General features: G+C 37.8%; 1 protein-coding gene and 1 non-coding gene across 3 annotated transcripts in view; one reads left to right on the top strand and one right to left on the bottom strand.

Moving 5' to 3' along the window:
- PIEZO2 (piezo type mechanosensitive ion channel component 2) overlaps nucleotides 1-26,448 on the top strand; it is a 490,804-nt gene that overhangs the window by 298,439 nt on the left and 165,917 nt on the right. The gene's annotated exons all lie outside the window — the stretch shown is intronic.
- On the bottom strand, nucleotides 15,457-15,559 carry LOC136315793 (U6 spliceosomal RNA). The gene has a single exon (XR_010727580.1). It is a non-coding gene; the product is annotated as a U6 spliceosomal RNA (small nuclear RNA).

Raw genomic sequence — 26,448 nt, 5'->3', positions numbered from 1 at the left:
ACCTATGTGTGAAATCATAGAGTTCTTAGCTTTTTATGATTTACTTATTTCACTCGGTATAATGTTATCAAGGTCCATCCATGTTGTTGTAAATGGCGCTATGACATCTTTTCTTATGGCTGAGTAGTATTCCATTGTATATATGTACCACATCTTCTTTATCCAATCTGATATTGAGGGACACTTTGGGTGTTTCCATGTCTTGGCCACTGTGAATAATGCTACTATGAATATGGGGGTGCATGTGTCTTTACATACCAACGTTTTCAAGTTTTGGGGGTAGATACACAGTAGAGGGATTGCTGGGTCATATGGAAGTTCTATTCTTAATTTTTTGAGGAACCACCATACTTTCTTCCATAATGGTTGTACTACTTTGCATTCCCACCAACAGTGAATAAGGGTTTCTTTTTCTCCACAGCCTCTCCAACATTTGTTAATACCTATCTTACTGATAATAGCTAATCAAATGGCTTGAGGTGGTATCTCATTGTACAATAGTTTTCAGTGTTTCATCATTGGCATAAAGGAAAGCAGTGGACTTTTGTATATTGATTTTGTATCCTGCAACTTTACTGTATTGGTTTATTGTTTATAATAGTTTTGTGCTGGAGTCTTTGGGGTTTTCTCAATACAGGGTTATATCATCTGCAAAAAGTGATACCTTTTCTTCTTTCATGATTTGGATGCCTTTTATTGCTTTCTCTTGCCTGGTTGCTCTGGCTGAAACTCCCAGAAATATGTTGAAGAATAGTGGAAAGAATAAGCAGCATTGTCTTAGTCCTGATTTTAGAGGAAAAGCCTTCATTTTTTCACCATTTAGTATGATATTAGCTGATGGTTTGTCATATATGGCCTTTATTATGTTGAGGTACTTTCCTTCTATTCCGATTTTATTGAGTGTTTAAACATAAAGGGATATTGTATCTTATCAAATGCCTTTTCTGCATCTATTGATAGAATCATATGATTTTTGTTCTTTGTTTTGTTGATGTGGTGTATTACATTGATCGATTTCCGTATGTGCTCCTGGAATGAATCCCACTTGATGGTGATGTATTATTTTTTTTTAATGTGTTGTTGTATTCAATTTACTAGTATTTTGTTTAGGATTTTTGTGTCTGTATTCATTAGAGATATTTGTCTGTAGTTTTCTTTTTTTGTGTTGTCCTGGCTGGGTTTTGATATCAAGGTTATGTTGGTCTTATAAAATGTGTTGGGGAGTATTGCTTCTTCTATTTTTTTTTGAAGACTTTAAGAAGGATAGGTACCAAATCTTCTTTGAATTTTGGTAAAATTCACCAGTGTAGCCATCTGGTCCTGGACTTTTGTTTTTTGGGAGGTTTAGGTAGTTGCTTCTATTTCCTCTCTGCTTATAGGTGTATTTAGGTTTTCCACTTCTTCATGACTCAGTCTAGGAAGATTGTATAGTTCTAGGAATTTATCCATTTTCTCTAGGTTGTAGAGCTTGGTGGCATATAATTTTTCAAAGTATTCTACTATAATCCTTTGTATATCTAAGATATCTGTGGTAACTTCTCCTCTTTCATTTTGGATTTTGTTTATATGAGCTCTACCTTTTTTTTTCCTTAGGGAATCTAGCCAGTGGTTTGTTGATTATATTGTTCTTTTCAAAGAACCAGCTCTTTGTTATATTAATTTTTTATTTTTGTTCTCTATTTCATTTAGTTCTGTTCTAATTTTTACTATTTCCTTTCTTCTGCTGACTTTGGATTACCTTTGTTCTTCTTTTTCTAGTTCCTTAAGATGTGATGTTAGTAAGGTTGCTTACTTGGGGGGTCTCTCTTGTTTCTTGATATAAGCCTGTAATGATACAAACTTCCCTCTTATTATTTTGTTGCATCCCAGAAATTTTGATACATAGTGTTGTCATTTTCATTTGTTTGTATATATCTTTGGATTTCTGCTTTTATTTCTTCTTTGACCTGTCATTTTTTTAAAAGTATGTTGTTTAATTTTGACATTTTTGTGTGTATCTTTACTTCCTTTTTGCAGTTGAACTCTAATTTCTAAGCCTTATCATCACGAAATATGCTTGGTATAATTTGAGTCTTCCTGAATTTGTTGTTGTGAATTTTGTGGCCCAACATATTGTCTGTCCTTGAGATTGTTCCATGCACACTGGAGAAGAATGTATATTTGGGATGAAATGTTCTGTCAATGTCTATTATGTCCATTTGGTCTAGTGTGTTGTTTAAGGCTGATATTTCTTTATTGATTTTCTGTTTGGATGATCTATCTAAAGCCATCAATGGTTTGTTGAAATCTCCAAGTATAATTGTGTTTTTGTCTGCTTCTATTTTTAGATCAGTTAGTAGATATCTTATATATTTTGGCGCTCCCTGGCTCAGTGCATATATATTAAGAAGTGTTATGTTCTTTTTACAGTGTCTATTTTATCATTATGAAATGTCCATCTTTGTCTCTGGTTGCCTTTGTTGTCTTGAAGTCAGCATTGTCAGATATGAGTCTGACTACACCTTCTTTTCTTTGTATATTATTTGCTTGGAGAATTGTTTTCCAACCTTTCACTTTGAATCTACTTTTGTCCTTGCAGTTTAGATGTGTCTCTTGAAGGCAGCATTTGGTTAAGTTTTACTTTTGATCCAATCTGTTCCTCTGTGCCTCTTTATTGTTGAGTTCAGTCTATTTGCATTTAGGGTAATTTTTGACACTTAAGGATACCCTAGTCATTTTACGTTTTCTTTCCTGGTAGCTCTGTGTCTTGTTTGGTTCTTTTTGTTTGTTTGTTTCTGTCAGTTGTTTTTATTTGGTGGTATTCCGTACTTCTTTCCCCTATTTCTTCTTTTATAAAGCTATATATTTCAGTAGTGGATTTTTCATGGGTGGTTACCATTAGGTTATTAAGAGAAAAATGTTCATATGTACAAGAGTCCATTATCTCATGAGTGTTTCTGCACTTCATCCTCTTTTGCTACTGCAGATCTTTATCCTCTCCCCTTTTATTTTATTTTTGTCACAAATTATTCTTGTTTTTATTGTGACCTTGTTGGAGCTTTTACTTGTAGTTTTGATTTGTTTTGATCTTTGTATCTGGTCGAATAACCCGCTTGAGTATTTTCTGCAGTGGGTTTTTTCTGGTGATAAATTCCCTCAGCATCTGTATGTCTGTAAAAGCTTTTACTTCTCCTTCATATTTGAAGGATAACTTTGATGGATATAGTATTCTTGGCCAGTAATTACTCTCCTCAGTACCCTGAATGTTTGGGTCTACTCTCTTCTGGCTTGTAGAGTTTCTGCTGAGAAGTCTGATGATAACCTAACGGACTTTCTTTTATATGTTATTTTTGTATTTTCCCTAGCTTCCTTGAGGATTTTTTTTTTATCATTGATTTTTGACAATTTTTGACAATGTGCCTTGGAGTAGGTCTGTTTAGGTTGTGGTAACTCAGTGTTCTGTTTGCTTCTTTGATTTGAGGCTCTAACTCTTTCCATAGGTTTGGGAAATTCTCATCAGGTATGTGTTTCAATAGGCTCTCCATTCCCTTCTCCCTCTTCTTCCTCTGATATGCCCATTATTCTTATATTGCTCTTCCTGATGGAGTCAGACAGTCCTTGTAGAGTGCTCTCATTTTTTTTTAATTGTGAGTCTCTCTCTTCTCTCTGTAGCATCTCTAGTTGCCTATCTTTGATTTCACTGATTCCTCTATCTGGCCTGTTCCTTTAGCTAAACTTGTTACCTCATTTTTCAATACATGTATTGAATTCTGCATCGCTGGTTCTTTTTTAAAGTTTCAATCTCCTTAGTGAAGTACTCTTTTTGTTCATTAATTTGTTTTTTGAGCTTATTAAATTGCCTATCAGTGTTTTCTTGAGTATTTTTATGACTTCAACTTTGAATTCTCTGTCATTTAACTTGAAGGTTACCATGTGATTAAGGTTTTTTTCTGGAGATTTTTCATTTTCTTTCTGAACTATGCCTTTTTTTGTATAGCCATGGTATTTTATTTCTTCTTCCTTGATGGGATTTTAGAGTGGTATTTTTAAGAACTCTAACCAAAAAAACCCCCTAAAAATATGAAAAATTAAAATAAAAAAATACAATAAAAAATTTAAAAATTATGACAAGAAAAAACACAAAGAATTGAAAACAAACAAAAAATAAAAAACAAAACACCCATAAAAAAGAATTAAAAATATAAAATTTGAAGAAAATGAAATTCAAAAGAAAAAGAGAAAAAATAAGAATAAAATAAAGAAAAAGGGGGAAAAAAGAAAAATAAAATTTGATTTTGAGAGGTTTCTCCCAGTAGGTGTTGCTGTATTACAACTTGTAGCTCTGTGAAGTTCTTGGGCTGTCCTTCGCTGAAATATTGCTGTAACAATTATGTGGGTGGGGCTTTCAGGCTTTGCCTTTATGCCTTCAGCTTTTCACATTATGGCTCTAGCAATGGCAATCTCAGGCTTCTGAGTGATCATCCCCACATCTCAATAGACTTGGGTACCAGACATGGAGCACCTCTGTTCTTCAGAGGAGAGAGTGGCTATGGAGAGCTAGCTGTGGGGTTTGTCTCTGTTACTCTCTGTGTACCCCACGAGGTGAGGGAGGTGGGATCAGGCACATGTGGGAGTCTGTCTGTCTCTCCCTGTTTCCAGCTTCAGAAAAAAAAAAAAAAAAGAAAGTGCACTATGTTTAGTGAAGAAAAACTTCTGTTTAATTCAGTGTTTAAAAAAATGTAGGCCCTGGCCGGTTGGCTCAGCGGTAGAGCATCGGCCTAGCGTGCGGAGGACCCGGGTTCGATTCCCGGCCAGGGCACACAGGAGAAGTGCCCATTTGCTTCTCCACCCCTGCGCCACGCTTTCCTCTCTGTCTCTCTCTTCCCCTCCCACAGCCAAGGCTCCATTGGAGCAAAGATGGCCCGGGCGCTGGGGATGGCTCTGTGGCCTCTCCCTCAGGCGCTAGAGTGGCTCTGGTCGCAATATGGCGATGCCCAGGATGGGCAGAGCATCGCCCCCTGGTGGGCAGAGCGTCGCCCCTGGTGGGCGTGCCGGGTGAATCCCCGTCGGGCGCATGCGGGAGTCTGTCTGACTGTCTCTCCCCGTTTCCAGCTTCAGAAAAATACAAAAAAAAAAAAAATGTAAAAAAGCAAAGCAAAGGCTCAAATCCCAGCATCACAAGTTAACTATTCTTTGACAAGTTAGAAAAATGTTTTTTTTAAAAAAACAAATATTAAAAATACAATATTATTTATTATATCTATGCTATTTTACACTAGTCATAAAAATGTCAGTAATGTGCAAGATCTCAAGTTAGTAAAGGTTTCGATGCTGTATGTCTTTTTCTTCTAGTTTGGAGAAGCCAGTGGGTCCTTTAGAAAATGAAACAAATATGACCAGTTCTGATAGGTCTGCTGCAGTTTGCTTTGCAAATGGTTATGTAATCCAGGTGATTTAAATGAATGTACTTTTACAGCCTAGCCAGGCTTGTTATGGTGTGCCTTGTGCTGCATTAGAGTGATCTGAGCTTTAGTAACAGAAACAGCCCAGAAAGACTAAGTTGTTTTTAATGGAGAACAGTTGGCAAGAACTTCACCTGAAAGCAGTCCAGTATGTGAGGAAAAATAAATGTAAAGCAGGTTGTTTTAATGCTAAGGAATGTAAATTCACCGAAAAAGGTAAAACTTTTCCTTACCATTGTTTTAGAAGATGGCACTCGTGGTCAGTCTATAGTTGTTGACTTTGTAGAGTTGGTAGATGATATATTGATAACCAAAATATTGGTTTCACCTTGAAAACATCCTTAATGATTGAGTTTTTCCGCAGGCTTCACACAGAATTCATTGTGCTCGTCTGAAAGGTGAAAAATAGAAGCCTAAAGAAAAATTAATTCACTTGCCACAGATGAATGAAAGATCAATAGGACATGAATACTGGAACCCCTGAGTCCGTTTCAGCAATTCTCTACAACCTTCTGGCCACTTGTGTTGTGGGCCCGGGAACCCTGAGAAATAGGTGTCCCACCCCACCATTTATATACCAAAGCAGCTACCGCTTCCTACCAGATAGACAAGCTTACGCACAGGTTGTCTTTCTAACCTAGAGAACTAAACTTTCTAATCTGGTCTTCTGGAATTTCGGCCATGCTGCACTGTTGTGGTTCAGATTTCTTCCCCTTTGCCTGTTGACGGCAGCTCCCAGTAGGAGCCTCCCTTTCGGTTTTCATGGAGAATTTGCCCTGTTCTCTGTGGGGACCTAGAACCCCTGGTACCTGACAGTGCAGACTCATTCTAGAGGCTTCAAATCTACAAGCGCAGCTCACCTGCACACATATAATCACAGGGCAGGACCTGTTGTCCAAGTGCTGTCAAAGATAAAATGGGGTCCACTCTCTCATAAGGTGACATTGAGGGCATTATGCTGATGTTTGAAGGTGCATCCTCTGGAGCTGGACAGCTCAGGACTGAGAATGAAAACAGTGCCTTTCTAAGAGAAGAGTGAGTGTTGTGTTACATAGGAAAACAGGTACACAGTGCATGACAATGTGGAGTGATTATTTAAAAGGAACTGATTGGCTCAGCGGTAAAGCATCAGCCTGGCAGGTGGAAGTCCTGGGTTCGATTCCCAGCCAGGGCACACAGGAGAAGCGCCTATCTGCTTCTCTATCCTTCCCTTTCTCCTTCCTCTCTATCTCTCTCTTCCCCTCCCGCAGCCAAGGCTCCATTGGAGCAAAGTTGGCCTGGGTGCTGAGGACGCCTCCATGGCTCCGCCTGCAATGGGGTAACACCCCAGATAGGCAGAACACGCCCCCTGGTGGCAATACCAGGTGGATCCCCGTCAGGCACATGTGGGAGTCTGTCTGACTGTCTTCCTGCTTCTAACTTTGGAAAAATACTAAATACATAAATAAATAAATAAATAAATAAATAAATGGAACTGATTTTATTATTGTAGTCATGTTAACACAAATACTTTTCTTATTTAGACTCACTTCCCCATTTCTGCTAATGGCCTCCCCTGGCCTCACCCGTGTTGTTCCCTGAGCATAGTGAGCTACTCGACCGCCTGTGCTATTTTTTCCACTGGAAATGTCCTTCTTCTGCTTCCTCATCTTGCTTGCTCCTACTCTTTCCTCACACCTGGCATTGGTACCTTCTGAAATCTTCCATGTTTTTTTTCCATGAGGGATAAGAATTATCTCCTGGGCAATTGCCTATGCAGACTTGCTTCTAGCACTTGCTACATGGGCCACAGTAGTCCACTGAAGTATGTACCTTTCCCACAGGCGCTGGCCCGGGGCCTGGGCACTCCAGGCTCTGACACTGCTGACCATGCAGTTGGCTGTTCAGGAAATCCCTGTCCGGGATGGTTTTCTCGCTGTCTTCTAAAATTTTTGCATTTATCTACTTGTATATCAAAATCATGTAAAACTTACTTAGGGTTTTCCTGAACTCCCAGTCCCAGATGTGCCCACTGGCTGTGAGAGGTACATGCAGATTATTTCCCAGCAAGGTCACGGCCAGTTTTAACGCAGCCTCACTGTGGTGCATGTCCTCCAGGTATGAAGTATCCAGTGCAGCGAGAGATGAAAGAGCCTATGGTATATAGTGTGGCTTCGTTAGTGTCGTGTTGACAAGTATTTCTTTTCACTTGAGACAAATGATGGTTCCCAATTTATTTATTTTAAAAATTCAAGAGTATTTTTTTTATCCCTGATGGTTAAAATAAACATGGTTAAACTAGTAAGTAGCTTTCACTTTTGAAGGAATTAAGAGATTTTCATTCATATTCAGTATGTTTCTCAGGGACCAGGTTTCTCTCTTATTGTTGAGACTTTGGGGGGCCCTGTATTAAAAATAGGGCTACCGTCCCTGCTCTAGAGCTGTGGTGAGCTTCGATGAGAGGATGCACAGAGGGCCTGCCGTGCCCGATCACAGAGGTGATGGAGAAAGGTTAGCTCTACTTTCTTTTGTAGTGCGTGTGTATGTGTGTCTGTGCATATGTGTGTGTAGAAAGCATGCACAGTGTGATTTTTCAAATTAAATAAACTGTTATATGTGATGGTTGGTGAGTAATATTTTCCTGTATCTGCTGATTTTCAGTTTATGTGGCATCTAATAGTTCAGTAAAATCCATTCCAGAATAACTCTTCTGTCACCCTCCACTAAAAGTCTCACTATTAATGATACAAAAAACATAGTCTGGGCTTTGAAAAAGTTTAATACTATTTAATTTTGTTTCTTGGTATTCTCTCTATATCAGAAAACATATTTCTTAAGCAAACCTAAGTGTGTGTGTGTGTGTGTGTGTGTTTTAAACATATATATGTTATATAATGAGGATAATTATAATGGTACCTTCCCAGATTTGTCATCAATATTAAATGAGTTAGACCTGACCTGTGGTGGTGCAGTGGATAAAGTGTCGACCTGGAATGCTGAGGTCGCCAGTTCAAAACCCTGCACTTGTCTGGTCAAGGCACATATGGGAGTTGATGCTTCCTGCTCCTCCCCCTTTCTCTCTCTTCTTTCTCTCTCTCACTCACTCTCTTTTCTCTTTAGAATGAATAAATAAAATAAAAATAAATAAAATAAAAATTAAATGAGTTAATATTTGTGCAAAACAAATCCTAGAATATATTAAGAACTGTAAAGAGGTTAATATTAGATATATTTGTTAAATAAGTTGTCTTAATAGTAAATTAGGTATTCAAGCCTTTGATTAGAATTTTAATAACAATATATAAGTGTAGTCTTTTATATATTTTATTTGTAAATTTTGAGTTCAAACAAGACTTTTGGTTTTAGGCAATGTAATTGTAGGTGTTTGTTACAGGATTAGAAATAGCTATAATTTTTGTCAGTTACTTTGTAGGAGACACTTTGCTAACTGCTTTTCCAATTTAATTCTCATAATAACCCTAGGAGGCAGTAGGTACTGTTCTTTTTATACTCACTCTTTAAAAGACAGAAACTGAAATTTACAGAGGTTGAGTAACACACTGCGGCCACATGTTTATTAAATGACAGACCAGGATTTAGGCTTAATCCTACCTGACTCCAAACCTTGTGTCCTATATTGGTTATACTGAGCATAACCACCTTCACGAATCAGTAAAACTGTAGTCTTCCTCAAATACGTATAAACAATCTCCTCACACTATCAGGTTCTAAAACAATTGTTGGTCACTCAGTCTTTGTATTTTCTTTCACTCTTAGAAGTTTAGGGACTCTAATTTGAGCCCCTGTGAGGAACATATGTAGCCATAGTGACATGAGGTAGCCTATTGGTGTGGACGTAATGTACAAGGACTAAGCTAGTCCCTCTGGATACATAGCTTTTGGATCCAGGCAAAGAGCAGTGTTAGACGGTTTGCCCAGCATTCAAAGGTAGTAACCACGTAACTAATTTATCTTTATGTTCCCTTGGTATCTGGGACCATGTCTGGCGTGCCCCAGGCTCTAGTGACCACTTGCTAGGTCAAACAAATGACTCATTTTCACTTAATCTTTCACAATATGAAGAGGAATAAAGACCAGACATAAGTTAAAGTTATATAAATATTTTTAATTTACTCCAAATGATTGGTATTAATGACCATATTACTAACTATGCCTGGAATAGTACATTTTGATTCTTTCAACTTTGAACATTAATAGCAAATAGAATTTCTTGTGGTGAAAAGATAGACTATTCCTTCAAGTTAAGATAACAGCTTATGAAAAATTAAATCTAAAGTGATCATTTTGAGAAAGGGCATTTTGGAACAAAACAATTATTTAGCTATCAAACATTTTATTGGAAAGTGTGACCATCTTATGTATTACAGTTAAGATTCTCATCCATGGTCTGGATTTTAATTGATTGCAGCAACACCTCATTAATTTTTAGTTTGGTTGTAAATAAGCCAAGCTGGATGACTTGTGAAGTATTTTGAAAATAAATAATAGTGAATGATATTGCCTCATAACTGCTTGGCTTATTATGGTTCAGAATGTTGCTTATGCATAACATTTGCTATTTCATCTCCTTTTTAGTTCTAAGCAACTCTGACTCAAGGACAAAGGATTAGCTCTGAGAATGAGAAATAATTTATTTTTTATTTTTTTCTTTCAGAGTTGTTCTAAAAGAGCTTTTTGCTGAAAAAAAAATTGACCAAAGTTTTTTATAAACTTCCTAGTTATGCATTATTGGTATAAGTAGCATATTGCTTTCCTTAATAGCTATCTTGAGATATAATTGATATGCAGTAAATTGAATATATTTAAAGTATACAATTTGGTAAGTTTGAACAAAAACATACCCATGAAACCGTTACCACAATCAAGCTAATTAGTGTACCTATGAGACCTCAAGCTTCCTCACATCCTTTATTATTTCACTGTCTCCTGCCCTTCTGTCCTCTCCTCATCCTACCCAGTGGTGGGATTCAAAGAGTTTAACAAGCTGTTCTCTGCCCTAATGACTGTTTTAAATGTAAAAAAAAAACCACAATACACTGAAAGGTAGTTTATTATTTCATACATTTAATACTTAGGTAAGAACAATAAAGGAGGTTGACAAAACTAGATTATAGTATAAGAAAGAGTTTTAAAATATTAATGTAAAAATATTAAATAATACCTGATGAAAAAACAATAAAACTGTTATTTAAGATATTTCCATATTGCTTCTTGATTGGCATCCTTACTTGCAATTTTCTTCGCTTTTATCCAAGCATCACTGCTGAGTGATTTTTCCTTAACCATTTCTTCACTGTAGGAATAGGGTCCCATTCCTTTACCAGTGGACTAAATGAACATTACATGTGCTTAGAGTACGCTGTTGTGCAGATGAATGTTAAAAAAGAGTTAAGGAATGTAAATTTGTGATGTCCACATTGGGCGGCTGGCCAGGTGTCCACCTGAGAGAGAACCCTGATTTCAAGTACCATTTTAACAACCAGTTCGCCAAGCTCAACAAAAAATTAGGTATCAATTCTGCCAAACTGGAGAGAACCGGCTGACTGCCACCACTGATTCCACCCCAAGGTCAGCATTGATGTGCTACCTGTAACTAGATTTGTTTACATTTTTTAGGATTTTATATAAATGGACTCATGCAGTATATTGATGATGACTATTATAATTATTAATTTTCCCAGAGGTGAGGGGCAGGGGCCAGATTTGGCTTCTTCCACTATGCCTAGTTAGTTTGAGACTTAGCCATGTTGAGAGTTTCAGTTCTTCCACATCCTCACTAACAGTATTGCAGCAGGATATGGCCCACAATGGAGGATAATAGACGTCCAGACAACTGGATGGAGGAAGAAGAATTTATTAGTAGCTACCAGAGCATGTGAGACTAGTAGCACCAAAGCACGAGCTCTCCAAAGTTATTTTTTCTGAATCTTACATGCCTTTACAGCTTTAGTTTTCACAGGACAAGTGCCTGATTTCTTTGATTTCTTTGTCTGCAGACCTACATGACCTTTGTGTCTCTGGGAGGAGAGGGGGTAGGAGGGGAGGTTTGGACTGTCTGTCCTTGACTATTCACATATCCCATTTTTCTTACTGGTGCTGCAAGTTTATTTCAAGGAACTGATAAAGGGACTATAGCTGTGGTTTGTTACTTTTCAAAATTTCTCAGTCAGCCCTTCCTCCCTCAGTCCGAAACACTGAGGTTACTGGCTTAAATGTAAACTCACAGACGTTGCAGGCCCCCTCTCCTGCATTCTTCTGGTTTCTCCCCTCTCTGTAATGGTTGCTCTTTTTAAATTTTAGGCATTCTTGTAGATGTGGACTGGCAGTTCACTCTGGTTTTGTTTTAATTTGCATTTCCCTAATGAATAATGAGGCTGAAAATATTTTTTATGAACTGATTTATATTCATATATCTTTTTGGTAAGTGTCTATTAAAATATTTTACTTTAAAAAAAACACATCAAGCCCTGGCCGGTTGGCTCAGTGGTAGAGCGTCGGCCTGGCGTGCAGAAGTCCCGGGTTCGATTCCCGGCCAGGGCACATAGGAGAAGCGCCCATTTGCTACTCCACCCCCTCCCCCTCCTTCCTCTCTGTCTCTCTCTTCCTCTCCTGCAGCCAAGGCTCCATTGGAGCGGAGATGGCCCGGGCACTGGGGATGGCTCCTTGGCCTCTGCCCCAGGCGCTAGAGTGGCTCTGGTCGCAACAGAGAGACGCCCCGGAGGGGCAGAGCATCGCCCCCTGGTGGGCAGAGCGTCGCCCCCTGGTGGGTGTGCCGGGTGGATCCCGGTTGGGCGCATGCGGGAGTCCGTCTGACTGTCTCTCCCCGTTTCCAGCTTCAGAAAAATACAAAACAAAAAACAAAAAAAAAACATCAAAACTGTGTTTGTATTGAGTTGCGCAAGTTTAGAAAATCTAGATACAAGTTATTTATCAGATATATAATTCTGCAGATATTTCCCCCCTCTGTGAATTATCATTCTCTTAACACTGCCTTTGCAAGAGCAGACTTTTAAACTTTGATGAAGTTCACTTTATAGTAGTTCTCTTAAGAATTATGTTTTTGATGTGGTATTTAAGAAGTATTTGCCAAACCCAAACTCACAAAGGTATCTTCTGTATTTTCCTCTAGAAGTTTGTTAATTTTTGCTGATTATGTCAGATAGTTCCAGAATCATTTATTAAAGTGACTATTCTTTTGTCACCTTTGTTAAAAATCGTGTCCATATATATGCGATTGATCTATTCATCTTTACACCACTATCATAATTATTATAGCTTCATAATGTCTTGAACTCAGATGATCAGTCCTTCCCCTTTTTGTTTTTAAATTTGAAGTTGGTTAGGCATTCATAAATCATTTACATTTTCACATGAATTTCATATCAGTTTTTTAATATCTATAGCAAAGCCTACTGGGATTTTAGTTGGGAATGCATTGAATCTGTATGATGCTTTTGAATAGCATTAAGTCTTTCTATGTATGAGTACATATATTTTTCCATTCATTTAGGTCTTTTCAAATTTCTTTCAGCAGTGCTTTTTAATTTAATACACAGGTCCTACACAGCTGTTGTTCAAGTTATCGCTTAGGTATTTCATAATTTTAATGCCCATTGTAAATGGTAATTTTAATTTCCATTTCTGATTGTTCATTGTTGGTACATTAAAATATAATTTATTTTGCATATTGATCTTGTATCTTGCCACCTTACTAAACACATGTATTGGTTCTATAAGAATTTTTATGAATTCTGTCAGGTCTTTAAACTTTCAAAAGATATTCTACCTTCATTACTTTCATCCTTTCAATTTGGATACCCTTCAATTTGAAGATATATATATATATTCTTATTGTATCACACTTTCTAAAACTCCAGCTTAATATTGAATTTAAGTGGCAAGAATAGATAGCCTTGTCTTGTTCTCCAATGGGAGGAAAAGCATTTAGGCTTTCATCATAAAATATGATACTGATTGTAGGCTTTTCTTTATCAAGTTGACAAAAATCTCCATCTATTCTGAGCATTTTTATACACAACAAATATTAGATTTTGTCAAAAGTTTTCTATTTAGATCATTATATTTTACTCTTTTCTAGTCTGTTAATATGGTGAATTGATTTTCTTAAATATTAAACCACCCTGGTATTTCTAGATATATCATATCTGGTCAGGCAGTATTATCCTTTTTATATATTGTTGAATTTGAATTGAAAATTTTTATTTAGAATTTTTACACCCATGGACATAGTCATTAATGACCAGTACTTATCTTTTATTAGGTTATTTTTAGTTTTTGTATAGGATAATGCTAGCCAGAGAGAAATATTTGGGAAGTATTTTTTGTTTTGCAATGACCAGGAAGAGCTTCTTTAGAATTTTTATTATTTCTTTCTCAAATGTTTGGTAGAATTCACCAATGAAATCCTATGGGCTTAAAGTTTTCTTTATGAGAAAGTTTTAAATACAATTTAATGTCTTTAATAGACATAGGAGTACTCAGGTTATTTCTTTTTGGTAGGTTTATGTCTTTTTTATTATTCCTTTTTTTCTCTTTGAATTAATTTAGTATACTTTCTACTTCAAGTTTATTAATACTTTTCCTGCAACACCTAATCTGCTGTTACCATCAACTATATTATATTTTCCTTCATACACATTAAAGTTTTTACCAATAGAAGTTTAGGGTGTTTATTATTTTTATTTTAGAATTACAGTTGACATTCAGTATTATTTTATATTAATTTCAGATATACAGGATAATGATTAGACAATCAAATATTTTATAATATACACAGTGATCCCCCAGATATTTCAAGTACCCAACTGGCACCATACATAGTTATTGCAGTATTATTTGCTATATTCCTTATGTTGTACTTGTGACTATTTTGTAACTACTAATCTGTACTTCTTAATCCCTTCACCTTTATCACCCTGATCCCCCCCCCACCCCACCCCCATCGGCAACCATAAGTCTGTTCTCTGTATCTATGAATCTGTTCCTGTTTTACTTTTTATTATGCCTAAAAGTGAAATTATGTACTACTTGTATTTTTTTGTCTGATTTATTTCACTTAGCATAATACACTCTAAGTCCAACCATGTTGTCACAGAGGGTAATATTTTCATCGTTTTTACAGTTAATATTCCATTGTATATATGTGTCACACATCACTCTTTTATCCACTGGTCTAATGATGGGCACTTGGGTTGCTTCCATATGTTGGCTATTGTAAATAATGCTGCAGTAGAAATAGGGATGCATATATCTTTTCTAATTAGTGTTTTGGGTTTCTTTGGACATATACCCAGAAGTGGAATGATTATGTCACAATGCAGTTCCAGCTTTTAAAATTTTTTGAGGAATCTATTACTGTTTTCCACAGTGGCTGCACCAATCTACATCCCCACAAAGAGTGCACAAGAGTTTGCTTTTCTCTATATCCTCACTAACACTTGTTTTGGTTTATTTATTGATGATAGCCATTCTTTCAGATATGAGGTGATATCACCTTGTGATTTTAATTTGCATTTCTCCGATGGTTAGTGATGTTGAGCACTGTCTTATATCTATTGGCCATCTGCATGTCCTTTTTGACCAATTGTTTACTCAGGTGCTCTACCCACTATTTGGTTGAATTGACTGAAAGGTTTTTGGGTGTTGAGTTGTGTGAATTCTTTATAAATTTGGGGTATTAACTGTTTCATTTACAAATATCTTCTCTCATTTAGTAGGTTGTCATTTTGTTTTGTTGATGGTTTCTTTTTCTCTACAGAATCTTTTAGTTTGATTTAGTTCCATATGTTTATTTTTTTTCTTTTTCTCCCTTTCCCAAGGAGATATATCAGGAAAAAAATGCTGAGAGAAGTATTATAGAGTTTACTGCCTATATTTTCTTCTAGGAGTTATAGATTTTCAAGTTTTACATTTAAGTCTAATTCATTTTGAATTTATCTTCAATATGGTTTAAGAATATGGTCTAGTTTCAATATTCTGCATGTATCTATCCAGTAAAAATATAAAATGCTTCATGAATTTGCATGTCATCATTTTGCAGGTGTCATGCTAATCTTCTCTGCATTGTTCCAATTTTAGTGTATGTGTTGCTGAAGTGAGTGGTGGGCTTTTTATCTTTTTATCTTCCTTGTCTCTACTTAACTTTTTGTATACATGAATATGTCTAGCTAACTTTGTTTACTGATTTATCACTCTATCAAATTTGGGTAAGTTTCAATATTGATTTTTCTACTCTTTAAATAGCTTGTAATTTTGTATGCCTGGTAATGTTAGCTTGGATGCCAGACATTGCTATTTTTATTTGGTTGGGTGCAAAATATTTTGTTACTTCTAAATTTACTTGTAAGGTGTGTTCTGGGAGGAAATTAAATTAAATGGAAAAGTTTTGAGCCTTTGAGGTTTTATTTTTAAGATTTGTTAATAGGAACAAATGTAGTGTTGAATGTCAGATGAATTTCCTCACTATTGAGTCAAGGACCTTCTGTGTTCTCTACCCAGTGCTCCCTGATCATAAAGTTTTTACTCTGGCTCCTGAGATAGGCACTCTTCCCTGTCATGTATGAGCAGCAGGTACTGTTGCCTCTAATCCTTTCTGGTGGTTCTCTTGGCAGTCTGAAATAGTCTTTTCACATATGTGCACTGGGTTGTACTCTGCAGAAATATTAATTCAATCTCTCTTATTCATCTTGACAAGAAACAAATTTTTGTGTAAATACTGGTGCTGATGACAGAAGTTCTGAATGTTGTTTGTTCCTTCCTCTATGATCATGTCAGATCCTAATCCTGGCAAACAAGTGAAGGAGCCTTTCTCTCTATCAGTCACATGCAGGTTTTTCTCACAGCAAACATTTAACTAGTATATCTGTGACATCACTGGTGCAAAGAAGTTGTATACTAAACCTGAAAACCTTGTGAAAATCTATTCGACAACAGAAATGTATGTACTTTTCTGACTATTTTGGAGGATCTGGTCTCTAACCCCTAAAGGTACTTGTCAGGGAGAAGCTGGCAAGTGTGGAGGTATAAGTTTGGTTCAGACAGCTGATCTAATCTGTTTCAGTAGATGTCATTCAGAGTGACTTAATGTATTTAATTCCAGTATTTTCCCATCACACCATTTATGAGCAATTATTAGCCTTTTATTGTCAAAATCAGATATTGAGGGTACTTGTTTACAAAGTATACATACTTTGTTGTTGTTGTTTTTCTTAAGTTGGAAATGGGGAGGCAGTCAGAGAGACTCCTGCATGCGCCCAATCGGGATCCACCCGGCATGCCCATTAAGGGGCGATGCTCTGCCCATCTGGGGTGTTGCTCTGCTGTAACCAGAGCCATTCTAGCGCCTGAGGCATAGGCCATGGAGTCATCCTCAGCACCTGGGCCAACTTTGCTCCAATGGAGCCTTGGCTGCAGGAGGGGAAGAGAGAGACAGAGAGGAAGGAGAGGGGGAGGGGTGGAGAAGCAGATGGGTGCTTCTCCTGTGTGCCCTGGCCAGGAATTGAACCCGAGACTCCTGCACACCAGGCCAATGCTCTACCACTGAGCCAACCAGCCAGGACACTTTGCTTTTTGAGCTAAGTTTTCCCCATCGATTATTAAAAGGGCTGATTTTATTTTAAATTGTTGAGGAATCATGCTTGAAGTTACTATTGATAAAAAATTTTTATAGTCACCTTCCTGACCACTGCTACACTAAAAAAGAAAAAAACTGTTCTAACATCTATTAAGATGATTTTTTAGATTTGGAACTGGTTAAATGTGGCTACTAAGTCAATATTTGACTCCTTTAAACCTTTTAATCCCATCTGAGACTAATATGCATGACATGAAAGAGTAAATCATATATTAATTTTATTTCTAAAATAGCAAACAAATAATAAATTATTTTGGGGAAAATCAATTTACTTACTAGACATTTACTAATGAATGTGATTTTTTCCATAAAGATAATCTTTGTTTTTTAAAAAAAATTCCTTTGAGCTATATTTTCATGATACATGTTATAGATTAAAATATGTTTATGAATTCCTAAAACAGAAAATTATCAGAAATGATTTATTCAGCTTATACTTTTGTTGAATCATGTTACAAGAATATTTTATGGAAAGTTTCGATGATTTCTTACAACATGAACATTAGAAACTTAGGACTTTATCCCAGAAAACACAGAAACATTTAACCTAAAGTGAAAAGATCTGGATTTTATTTAGACTTCTAACAATTGTTTCCCTTTCTAAATATGTTTATTTCTTCCCTTTTTTCTTTTTCATTATTTAATTTATTTTTAATTACCCCAATCAATTCAAGGTAAAATATTTCTGTGTATAAATCAGCTCACAGTCTTACCCTTGTAGGTAACTAACTGGTTTTCTCTCACTGTTTTTAAGATTCTTTTTCTTTAAACTGCCATTTTTAATTAAGATGTGTCATACTCTGGTTTCTCTTCCGATTGTATAAATATTTTGTCTTTTAATTATGATTTATCTTGGTGTGCACCTCTTTGGGTCCATTTTGTTTGAGATTTTATGTACTTCTTACACTTGTGTGTTTCTTTTGTTAACAGGTTAGGGAAATTTTTGGTCTATATATATATTTTCAATAGCTTCTTGATCCCTTGCTCTCTCTCTTCTCCTGGTGCCCCTATGATATAGATGTTGTTATGCTTCATGTTGTTCCAAAGGTCACTTAAGCTCTCTACATTCTTTCTAATTCATTTTTCTTTCTGCTGCTTTGATTGCATGTTTTTTTCTTCCGTGTCTCCCCAAATCACTGATTTGATTCTTTTTTTTTTATCCCAACCTACTGTTTAATCCTCCCAGCATCTTCTTGAGTTCAGATATTTATTCTTCATTTTTGTCTAGTTCCTTTTTATGATTTATATGACCTTTTTAATGCTTGCTATCTCTTTGTTGAAGTTCTCACTTTGCTCATCAAGCATCCATACAACCATTACTTTGAACTCTGTATCTGATCAATTGCTTGCCTCTATTTAATTCAGCTCTGTCTGGAGATTTCTCCTGTGCAGTCATTTGGGGCCTGTTTCATTTTCTCCCCATTTTGGCTGCCTCTGTGTATTTGTTTCCATTTATTAGAGAGTTCTGCTATGGTTTCCAGTCTTCATAGGGTATCTTTCTGTTGTAGGCGTTCTGTTGGCTCCAGTGGTGCAGTTTCCTTTATCACCTGAGCTGGGTGCTTCAGAAATGTTCCTTGTGTGGATTTTGTCGGTGCTCCTGTTGTAACTGAGTCTTGATGGCTATTGACCCATTGTATATGAGATCGGCCCTCAGGCTGGCTCACTGTGAGGCTCTACCTCAACCGAAGCATGCAAGCTGCTGTGCGTGCAGGTGCGATCACAGGCAGTAGAATTTACCTCATCTGGGTTTGCTGCCTGATAAGATCTTCCTCTGGATATACTGCTTATAAAGCTAATTGAATCCTGCTTTGGTATGGACTGAAGCTGGCCACTGGGTATGTCGACTCTGGGCCTCTTGGGAGGGGACCTGGTACAAGCCAATGTAAGATGTTGTGTGTGACTGACCCTCAGCAACCTGTTTGGAGCCACAAGCAATCCAAAACTTATGACTAACTCTGCTGGGCTTAGGTGCATTTGGGAAGAACCAAGCTGCACACCAATGCCAGCTTTTGCCAGCACTGGACGTGAGGAGAGGCAGGTCAGCAAAATTTCCAAGGCGCCCCAAATCTGCCTTGGCTGCCTCCACCTGCTGGCTGCCTGTTAGTCTTTGTCATTGTAAGAGCCTCTAGTGGAGGTGATAGGATGAGGCTAATGGATCTCCCCTCAGGGAGAGATTCCTGTTAGGCTTCAGGGAAGGTGGTGGTTGTGGCTTCCACCCCACAGCCTCAGGTCTCAGTCTGTCTCAGATTTTGCTCTGACCTCAGCAGGGCAGAGCTACTAAGAATTGAGCAGGTGGGGCCTTGGCCCCCACCTCAAAGCCAGACAACTGAGTCACTATCACCCCCTGAGACTGTCCAGATCTCTACCCCCTGACCAAGGGCACTGACTCCTCAGCAGGGCCTAACCTCCACAGGGTGGGGCAAGAGGAAGTTTAGTGGATGGGGAAATTGCTTTCCTCAAGGCTGATGCCACACTGAGAGGAGCACTCTGCCCAAGAAATGTGATGACTATGATATGGGACAGTGAGTCAGCACAGTGCTCTTGGTGGCTATCCCTTCTGTGTCTCTCCCCAGAGAAGCATTCCCTAGACTCACCTCTTGTGACTTTAGTCTGCTCAGCCATCCTTCTACCTTAATCCAGAGTAAGTGCTATGAATGAGATTTTGTGCATTAGCCCTTTTATGAGACTCTGCAGACTCCTATCTCTTTCTAGTAGACAGAAACCTCACTGCTTTTCACAGCTGAATGCTATGTGGGTACCACTTACCAGCATGGTGTCCTGGGCAGAGAAGCCTGGCTTGGGGTTTAGACCCCACGTTCTCAAGGTGAACCCCATCACCATGCCACAGCTGCAGTATCTCTTGGGAGCCTCAGCTCCTGCTTGTGGGAGCAGAGCCGGCCCATTTTGTGTCTTTGCCCTTTCTACCAGTCTCTATATGGCTTCTTCTGTGAATCTTCAGTTATAAGATTTCTCTTCATTTAGTCTTGAGTTGGTTGTTCAAGATGATTGTTCTTAAATTTAGTTGTATCTCCATTTTGGTCCTGGGAAGAGGCAGCTACTCTGACACAGTCTTGGATCACCTATTGTTCTGTTTGTTTCTTCCCTGAGTAACTTTAATTTAGCTACAACTTTTCTCACAGATTTATTGCTTTTCCTCAGAGCAGTCCTTTATAAATAGATATCTAGCCTTTTCCTTTATGTTTCTGTGACCTTTCTGACACTAAATTAAACTCCTTGGTCATTAATTTTCAGGTTTCTCATTGGTGTCCTTCCTATAAATTAAGATGCAAGAGCAGAGAAGTAGCTATTCTCTTAGGAAGTGAAATCCCCTCCTGTGGTCTTGTATCACGTCACAGTGATTAATTCCTGCTGCTTTGATGCTCAGAAAGTGGTGAGGCAACGCATTATCCCTGCCTACCCACCATCCAGGCAAAGCAACTCTAAGGGAGGAAAATATTGACAATCATCTTCTTATGGGATAAACAAGTCAGTGCCAATTCCCCTAGGTATAACTGGAGTACCCAACACAGAGTCAGGACTGAGGGACTCATCAAATAAAAGGATGAAATGAGTACTGTAATGGAACTTCCCTATGACTAATGCCTTTTCCTTAGGGTTTCCTAATACTCTTAGGGTTTTCTTATATGACCACTTATTGATTCCAAGAAATAAGATGACGTGCTTTGAAGCTAGCAGACCTGGTTTCATAAGCCTCACCACTTATTACCTTTTCAGTCATTTGTCCCTAAAATTTTTATGTATAATGAAAACAATAGCAAATAGTACTCGATTCATCAGAAACAGTACCTGATTCATCAGAGGGACCACTTCTTTGGTGTTGGTCTCCTTCTCTCCCGCCTTGTAACTTTATCAATTATGAACTATATAGGACTAAAAATGAGGTATTTAAGTCCATGTTTACATTGTAGCTACTTTGGGGAAAGTTATAGTTGCAGGTAATAGAAGTGCCTACATTTACTACTTCTTACAGTATTTTGTGCCCCCGTCATGGAAGGCTGCACAGCTGATGTGTTGAGCTTGGCTTTGTTGTCATAAGAAGCAGTGCAGGAAGGAGCTTGGACAAGAAACTGGCCCTGGGAGGACTGCTCCTGATTGATTTTTCACATTTCTCTCAGAGGTGAAAATGTGTTCAGGCAAGGAAATAGACCATATATTTAAAATGCTCATAGAATATAAATGTTCTCTTATGAACCCTGGATGTGACATCAGAGAAGGTGGAGTGCTTTTAACAGTTTAAATGGAAAGAAACTTCCAAATGGCTGAAACTTGTCCATCGACAATCATAGTTCTGAAGACAAGACACCTTTTACCTGGTACAAAACTGTATTTTGGACAGAGTACTTTTATTGTAAGGCAGTGTTCTGCACATGTAGCATAAAGTCCAATTACAGAAAATTGGAAAATAGTTAAGACATATATGCACCAAAAAAAAAAAAAAAGACTTCAAAGTCATGATGCAGAGCCCAGGGGACTCGATGCAAAGTTTTTCTAAGCTTAAAAAAACAATGTAGTGTGAAACCTGTCAGATTTCAATTTTCCCACACAAAAAGTGTCTAAAGGTTTGGCATGGAAATGTGTTTAAAGCATAAGTAAGAGACTAATGAAAAAGGATGGTTAACATTGGCTGTGTTTTTCATATGATGCAATACAGGGGAAAATGGACTTGGAAGCCAAAGTAGCAAAAACTCGTGTGTAAAAAGCAGCATTATGCTCATATGGATGGGATGCCATGAGAAAGAAAGAGCTGTGCTGGACCAGATTCAATCTTGTTCCAGCAAAGACATTTGTCTAGTGTAGAGGAAATGTTTTAAAAGGGTTGGAAACACAAACCTTGCTTTCTGTGGACACCTGATTTCCCTTGCCTTTTAGACAGTGTGTGTCCTTGCTTTCACTCGTACGTGAACACGAACTGTCTTCCCCAGTTGACAGTTAGTTTTGAGCACTTTACTGGTCCTGATAGCACTATAGAATCTTGGATTGGGAAGAGATTCAGACACCATCTCCTGGTAGTTCTCAAGTTTCTTTGATGGCCCAACAATCTCAGGGATCATCCTTTCCCAATATACACTTCACCACCCATCCCAGGAGTTCAAGGGTGCTGGAGCATTGTGTAGCAAATTTATCAGAAAGATGAAAGTGGAGCATGAGAGCAGGAAAGAGGGTGCAGTTTGAAAAGGTGACCACAGGAGGTTCTGTGTTTCCCCTGAGAGAGAACTTCTTTTTCTCCTTGAAGATCACTGAATCCACAGACATTTTCTATTCTAGGCTTGAAAAATCATAAAAAACAAAGTTAATGAAAACTGTTGAAATCAAGCCCAGCAGAAGCATTGATTCCTATGTCCCATTACTATCCCAAACAAGGCTCTATATCACCCTGACCTCATTCACCTTCTTCTCAGATTAGAAAGTAGTTGTGGGTCATTTCTGTGTCGACAGCATTTCTTTGTTTAATACCAGAAACTAATGTGTGGATTATGAATGTGTAAGAGTATTCTCACTGGTCTTCTCCCTTTTTTAATCACATTACCAAATGAAATAAGTATATTTTTCTTGATAAATAACCTAATGCTAATAACATGATGTTGTAAAATCTTGCACACTTTTCCTACTACCTCACCCAAACTCTCCAAACCTGTGCCAAATATTACCACCCAGTTTTTTTTATTGAGGATAATTAAGATTCTATTCCATCTTAACAGAGGACATTTACCTGTGTTTGTTTTCCAGCAACAGAAGTATGTATCATAAAAAGAGCTGTGACCTGGCATAAACCAAGTTCATGTTATACTTAATGGCAGTAACAATAATAATAGTAATAGCCAGAATTTCTTGAGCAGCTATTATGTGATGCATTATGTGATATGGCTTTATATGCATTCTATAATATACTTCATTACCTTTATCTAGTCATTAGCAACAATGTACTGGCATTACTAATGGACTGGTAGCTGTTTTCAAGAATCCTGTTTTCTAGATCTAGTCTTTTTTTCAATGTAGTATACGACCTGAGCAAGTCATAGCTGAGCCTGAAAGGGGGTAGGTTATTGGGTGGAGATATGAGTGATGGGGTTGGGATTAGAGATTGCTAAGGTATTTTTTTTGCTCAAAAATATTTGTGATTTGACATAGATCTCCAAGCCCTAAAATAAGTACATAAGTAGCCTTCAGATTGTTTGCTGCTATGGAAGCAGCTTCATTACTCATTGTTGAGATTTAGCATTATAAATTCCAGTAATAATCAGTCAGGGACAGGAAAAGTAGTAAAAGTTAGGATTCTTAAATTTTGAAATGAAGGGAATGATTTCAGTAATAAAGTTTGGATGAGAATTATTTTATTTTATTTTATTTTGTGGGAATTTCTTATTGTAACCCAACAACTGAGAGAATCTTACAAAGTGTTTAGAAAACCAGTTTTCTTTCATATTCAAATAGAAAGGAAATTGAAGCATAAGTGACATTGTCTTATTTTGATTCATTTATATCTGTTTCTGACAATGGTATTCATTATACTATCAGAGTAAATGGATGTTTTTTCCATAAAGGAAAGTAATATGAAAATTTCTATTGGATCTTTGTAATCAAGCATTTGCTAAGATACTACTCTTGGTTTGACGTCAAAGAAATGGCACTATGAAGAGCGCTTCCAATATTTCTCCCTGAAACTTCAACAAAGTCAACAACTAGAGACAGAAAAACAATCTCAGGAGCATCTGAAATACACATACATCAAACAAAGGTACGATTGGGCAAAGAGGTGGCTGAATATATAATCCACTCTGAAGGAAATAAGACGGAGAATGGAGTAAACTGCTTTCCTCACTGATCTGAGGAAGGGCTGCTTTCACTTGGAACTGAGAGAAAGGGAGGGCTGGGGTCGAGAGAAAAAGCTGGGCTAGGGCAGAGACATTCAAGCTGAGGAGAGAGTATGCCCGTGGCTCAGCCCACACAGAGCTAATGCCAGTGGCAGACACCAGCAGAAGTGGGCAAGCAGTTGCCTTGTTTACTCCCGGTCTCCCAGTTGGTGAGCACGAGCAGTGTGCGAGTGGATCCACCTGGCACTTCAGGCATGGGTGCCGCATTCCCGAACAGAGGGGCTGGGCTGGAGACTGTCAGTAGTGGCCTTCTGTGTGGGCTGTGACAGAGTTTCTGAATAATCCCAGCTTCCCAAACAACAGCGCGTAGGAAGTGCACGAAAGCTGGCTTCCCTACACCTGGACTTGGCAGCACCTCCACCAGCCATACAGGCTAACAAAGCACACTCCTGGGAAGAGAACTGAGGAAGTGGTGGGGGGGAAGGTGCACAGGCAGCTTGCAGACAGCCTCTGGAGAGCAGACCTGCAGAGTGCTGAGGCATACTAGACATGCCCGGAGGCTCATAGAAAGACACCTGAAAGGCAGTTGGCTCCCAGCCTTGCCTGATTATGTTGGTAGCTTGGGCTGGCAAAGCCTTACCCAGAACCCTGCATTGAGTGGGAATAGAGAGGGAATTTGGCAGCTCTTAGAGCCTCTTGCTCTCCAGGCAGTGGCTGGGGAAACTTCACAGCTGGATCCCAGTCTGCTGGATCAGGAAGGAGAGATTTGGGGAGAGGCTCCGGGAAAATGGACTCTCCCATTCTCAGAGCCTGCAAACGCTAACAAGCCCCACCTACCAATGGGACTGAGACCTAGATTATGTCATCACCATAGCGACTTAACAGCAAATCTCTGCCTAAGAGTGCCGCAGGGGCAGAACCTGGGGTACAGTGCCACCAGCCAAAAAGAGAGAGAAGAAAGAAAAAGGAAGAAGATAACTTCTCAAAACCAGGAAAAATCCACAGTCTTTATAACTTTTTCCATTTTTTCTTGTGTTTTTTATCTTTTTTTTTCCTTCCACCTTGGCCATTTTACTCTCTTTCAGTTTTATTCTTTTCATTTTGAACATTATTATCCATAGGTGTTACATTTTCCATTCTTTTTTTTCTATTAGTGTTACATTCCAAAAAACTTAACTCAATTCTTTTTTTCTCTCTCTCTCTCTCTCTCTTTGTTTCTTCCTTTCTCTTTCACTTTTTCTCTCATTCAAATCTCACCCTCAAACAAATTATTTTTGTGGCAATTTGTGTGCTTTTTACTTTGCTTTTTATCCCTTTAACATTTCCCCCAACTTTGGCTCTCCAATCTATAGTTCTTGTGCTACTTAATGCAATAGAATTTTCATTTTTCACTGTATATATTTTTTCTTTTCTCTTACACTATTTCTCTCATTCAACCATCATTTACAAACAAATTATTTTATTCTTGATCCAAGTTTTTTCCTTGTGGCATTTTGTGGGTTCTTGCCTCACTTTTTGCCTCTTTGTCACTCCCTCCAACCCAGGCCCTCTGTTCTATGTATTTTTGTTCTACTTAGCACACTATATTTTTCAGTTTTTCACTGCATTTTCTCAAAAAACATTCTTTTATCAAATCTTATTAGTGTTATTAACAATACCACTCTCAAATACCATTAAAGAAAAAGAAATCGAATATCATGGATACAAAGGACAGAGATGTAGCTCAGATAGATGAAGAAAAATCTATAGAAAAAAATTTAATAGCTTAGAGACCTTGGAGTTAAATGACAGAGAATTTACAATTGAAGTCCTAAAAGTACTCAAGGATATACAAGAAAGCACAGAAAAACAATTTAGGGAGCTCAAAAAACAATTCAATGAACAGAAAGAATACTTAACCAAGGAAATTGAAACTATGAAAATGAATCAAACAGAGATGAAAAACTCAATTCATGAACTGAAAAACAAGGTAACAAGCTTAGTCAATAGAACAGGCCAGGTAGAGGAGCAAATTAGTGACATAGAACACAGGCAACTAGAGGTACTACAGAGAGAAGAGGAGAGAGATTCACAAATTTAAAAAAAATGAGATAGCCCTACAAGAATTGTCTGATTCCATCAGAAAGAGCAACATAAGAATAATGGGTATATCAGAAGGAGAAAAGAGAGAAAGTGGAATGGAGAACATATTTAAACAAATAATAGATAAGAACTTCCAAAGCCTGTGGAAAGAACTAAATCTTCAAATTCAAGAAGTAAACAGAACACCAAGTTATCTTAACCCTAACAAACCTCCAAGGCACATCATAATGAAATTGGTACAAACCAATGACAAAGAAAAAATTCTCAAGGCAGCCAGGGAAAAGAAGAATACAACATATAAAGAAAGGCCCATTAGATTATCAACAGATTTCTCAGCAGAAACTCTACAAGCTAGAAGAGAGTGAACCCCAATATTTAAAGTTCTGAAAGAGAGGAACTTCCAGCCAAGAATACTATACCCATGAAAGCTATCCTTCAA

This window comes from Saccopteryx bilineata, chromosome 11 (genome assembly GCF_036850765.1).
Source record: "Saccopteryx bilineata isolate mSacBil1 chromosome 11, mSacBil1_pri_phased_curated, whole genome shotgun sequence".
Taxonomy (NCBI): domain Eukaryota; kingdom Metazoa; phylum Chordata; class Mammalia; order Chiroptera; family Emballonuridae; genus Saccopteryx; species Saccopteryx bilineata.
The sequence above is the reverse complement of the archived record's forward strand: the minus strand, read 5'-3'. Positions and strand labels throughout refer to the sequence as shown.